This window comes from Hippocampus zosterae, chromosome 9 (assembly GCF_025434085.1).
Source record: "Hippocampus zosterae strain Florida chromosome 9, ASM2543408v3, whole genome shotgun sequence".
Lineage (NCBI taxonomy): Eukaryota > Metazoa > Chordata > Actinopteri > Syngnathiformes > Syngnathidae > Hippocampus > Hippocampus zosterae.
Genome location: NC_067459.1, coordinates 8606425 through 8611197, shown reverse-complemented (window position 1 = coordinate 8611197; position 4773 = coordinate 8606425).

Genomic DNA, 4773 nt, shown 5'->3' with positions numbered 1-4773 from the left:
CAGACTCAACTGAATGATTGGGAAGAGCAGGGGGCCACGGCTCCAATCTATGTAGGAACAATAGCAAACATTTGACTGTTACTCCACCGATTTTCAGCTGTCGCAGGCGGGCTCTTGATTGTGACCCTGGTGATAAATAAGGGATATATGCACCAAGATTCAAACTCAGAACCTCTGAAGTGATATTCTCTTTATTTATAGTTTGCACCAAATACAGTTTGGAAATAGAGCAAGCAATCAAGCAGAGGCCACGGTGGTGACAATTACACAGCACGTAATCCCCTGCAATCCAAGAGGCAATTGCAGATGTTTTTTTTCCCCCATTTCCTTGTTTTTTTAAGAGGCATCGGCCAACCTGGTGTAGCCTGGGGGTGTGTATGTTTTGATGCTTTTCCACTCTCTTGCTGAGCATCCGCCACCCCCTACTGTTCCCTTAATAAAATAAAAAAATATTGAACAGCAGGGGGTAGAGAAGGAAAGTGTTTGAACTGGTGATCCTCTTGATCCATCCAGGAGTAGTAGAGGATTTGGAACCACCCTGGAGGTCGTATTGCAAATACTGCACTGTATCTCATTAGCGCAGGCGGTCGTTCACAGCGACCTTGAGAAGGCTTTTAAATCAGCAGGAACCCATCAAGCGTTTTCTCTCCGAAGGTTAAAGTTCGCAAGTACGATGAGTATTTTTTTATATGCTACCCCATCGAGGGGCCGAGAACAGGCAGAAGCGTAATAATAATAATAAGCCATAATTTCATCTGACTCAAGGTGATCATAAGGGTTAATGTTGAAACTTGTTTTCCTGGACGCCGGCCTCGGTGAGGGCAACTGGCCAGAAACGGCAGCGGGGAAATTGGCTGGCTGGCTGGATGTGTCATTAGCATGGATTCGAGGACATTTGAAGGTAGCTTGTTGGTCGACAGAAACAAGTCACACATTTTTTTTTTGTCATGACCTTTCTTCATTCAGACTTATGTTTTTGTTTCTTCTGTCATTTGGCTCTTCCCTCTGTTTTTTTAAAAAATGAGTTTTCTCTCAGCCACACAGTGAACTTTGAGTAAGGACGCACTCACTTTGGTGCTATTGTAATGAACTCCTGTCTCAAGCTCTGTGGTCAAACCAGGAAGAAGCCCGAATGTTCCTTTATCTTTGCTGCACTGTCGTCAATCATGTACGCATATAGTACACTGCTCCTGAGTGTTCTCTTTTGTCCTTTGTTTCCTCCTTGCTCTTCTCATTCCTCGTTTAGTAACCACGCAGTGATTGCTCTTCTCCCAACGTGTTCGTAGAGCTTTATGTAGGGGCTTTAGCCACGTCAGAAATCTGTCGCTTCAGTTAAGCCCCTTCAGCATTTTATTTCCTCCATCCGTTATCTGAACAGCTTTCTCCTCACGACTGTCGCGGATGTGCTGGAGTGTATTCCAGCTTTCTTCAGGCAGAAGGTGAGGTACACTCTGACCGGGTTATTCAATAATTTATTTGTAAATTATTTCCTCTGAACCACTCTGTATCCCTCAAGCCCTCATCCTTTAGCTCTGGTAGAGGAAAAAAAAGATCCTGGAGCTGTCCTTGGTTACCAGTCTTAATATGTGCGAACATACTGTACCTACTTATCAGTAGCGACTTTTGTTTGCACTTTAATTGGTCGAAAGACTTCATGTTATTTATTTTACACTCCATGTTTGCGGTGGTGTCCAACCATACCAGTCGCATGGATTGCTGTTTGGATTTTGAATCAATTTTACAATTAAAAAAAAAACTCCATTAATCAATTGACTACATCATTGCCGTAAGGGTCACAACTTTGGCTGAGAGACAGGGTACACCCTGACTGGTTGCAAACCAATTACGAAGTAAGCAGACGAACGTGCGCACACACCCACATACACACATTGCGTCCGCATCATTTCTTTTATTCAGCCAATTTTGACAATCAGGACATCCATTCGTTTTTAACATTTGCCTCAACACAAATGAGGTTCACATTCCCAAACAAAAAAAAACAACAACACACATGTTTATTTAGATTTTTTTTATTATTAAAACACTACAATGTTTTTTTTTTGGTGCCCTAAAATGAGAGCACTGTTTTTCACTCCTTCAACATGTAACATCTGATGATTGAATAAAAGTGTTTGGAGGGTGAAATACATTTTTCAAAAGTAGACTCCTCTTTGCAGGAACAGTCTGAGAAAAAATCCTTCTAATGGTGTGAACATTTTTTTTTTGCAAGAGGCTGTGGTGTTTTATTTTACAAGATGATGTTTAAAAGGCATGTGTGTATCAGTATGACAGAATTCCATTTTTTTCTGTGCAAATGGAGTGCACTTAAAGGTCACTTGAAAGGCACAGTTTGGCTGACACAAAACAAAACAAAAAAGTCATTCAAAATACAATTGCTGTCCAATAAAGAAATAAACAGGTAGCTTCACATTTATTTTTTATGAGTGTGCATCCTGGTGAAAAGGTCTGTATTTTAGGGGTCCAGGAGAGGAGGGGGAGACAAAAAAAATATTCTATGATCCCCCCGAGAAAGTATCCCTAGTATGTCAGATTGACCCGAAATTCGGTTGTTGTGTCTAGAGCACAATGCAAAAAAAAAAAAAAACGTCTCAAGGACCAGAAACTGAACATGAATTCCACCCATTTGGCTTGAAGCAATACATTTGTCCCTCAGTGGCACCCCCCAGGAAAGCTGGAAAAAAATAACCCCACAACACCATATTAAATTTGTATGGACAAGTCAATCATGATCGTACGCATGAAAAAGTCTCATGGACCCGTGTCTGGAATAGAAAAAAAAAAAATGTTGTTGGCCATTTTGGTTTGGAGCGACCATTTCACACTCTGTAGCATCTCCGACGTCAGGTGAAAAATATAAATAGAATCCACCCTCACCACTGGTTTCGCTAATCAACTCGAACTTTGGTGGACAGTTCAATCCACAACAAAGTGCACAAAAAAGTCTCAAGGACAGATGCCTGAAAATAAATTGGAAGTTGGCTATTTTTCTTACAAGTAGCCATTTTTTCCTCAGAAATTACCCCTGGGAAAGATGAAAAATACCTGTTTCACTGAGTGCCACAAAATTGGGTGGACTGTCTATCATAACAGGATGCATTACAAAGTGTCACGGACCCGTGCCTGAAAATGAACAAGAAATAAGACATTTTGGCTTGAACTCTTCCTAAACCAGTAGTGTAGTCTGAAAAGAAAACTAAATCTCAACCTTCAAGGCCTTTTTTGTCCATCCACACGATAGTGGGTGTACATGTCTAGCAAAGCAGGCTGCATTAAAAAGTCTCAAGGAGCCATGAAGCCAGGCAGCCCTTTTGGACATTTTGCACAAATTTCTGGACATGTGGATAAACTGGGGAAATTTGCCCAAATGGGTTTCAATCATTAGCTGGTATTCTTGACGGTAGAGGCAACACTAAATTGCAAATAGGTGTTTTTTTTTTTGCCTGTGCCATCTAATGTTGGCTGAGCATGGCATTAAAAGTTTGATTACATTGAGGATTTTCCCCAAATGTTTTTTTGACAAAATGTGCAGATACATGCATTTTAGTGGACAACAACATTATGCGAAGAAATTATGGAATGGTCGCAATGACAAATAATTTGGATGAAAGCCCTGATTTGATGACACATCGTGCCAACAAGTGGCCTGAATTTAGAGGAGCGCTTCATTAAAAAATAAAAATATGACAATATCATCTCAACAGACATCAGCTCCATCAGCCGCTCTCCTCTGGAACAGAAATTGGAATTGTTTCTGAGAAAATAAGAAGATATTTATAATAAAGTGCTGCTAAAAGTTTTTTTTTTTGCATTTTACTGGTTTCCTCAAAACAGAAGAGACGAGAGCAGTGATACAGCAGAAGTAGACAGCGAGGCCGACCGAGCAAGCTGAACAAGACTGCAACACATGGCAGTGCACAACAATACTTCCACAATGGAACACATAGCAAGGCTTGGAGAACTGATCCAAGGCAGGATAATCCGGGTGACTTTTTTTGGTCCTTTTTTTTCTTATTTCCACTCTAAATATACGCATTTCCATGTGTTTGTGAGGCTGTCAGGTAAAAAAAAAACTTAGAGGAAGAAAAAAAAAAGATGTAGCAAGGCAAGTAACTAGCACACAATTTGTGTGTGTGTGTGTGCGTATTAAAATTAGTATTGTTAATTCTTTATCTTCAATATTTGACATTAAAATCATGGGTGAACACGCACAGCAGTACCAGGAGCCACAATGGTATAAAAAGGCTAATTTTGACAGGTTATGAAATAATGTATTTGATCATGCCGATGTCCACATTCTCAAACGCTTTTTTTTTTTACCAATACAAATATTGGGACAAGATTCTTGGAGGAGTATGATTTCAATCGAATAAGCAAAGACTTATTCTTGGAATATTAAAACTGAACTGCTTATCCTTTCTAGGGTCCCACTGACATGTCACATCTTGTCTCGAGCTACTGAACGTGATATTTCCCTGTGCTGACGGGGTACCGCTCAGCGGTGCTGACCAACACCGCAGTGCATGGCGCGCCATCATGCCGGGGTGTAACGGCGAGCAAATCTAGACGGCGGCCATTTTTAGACATGTTTCCTTTAGCCTGTAGAAGGATGAATTCCACTGGTAGCGCTAGCTAAACAAATGGCTGTCTAGTAGACCTAGCTAAACAAATGGCTGTCCAATGGCATTATTCAATTAAAATTAGGACTCGTGTCATTGATAGAAACAGTGTATAATCCTTCACTTTATTCTCCTG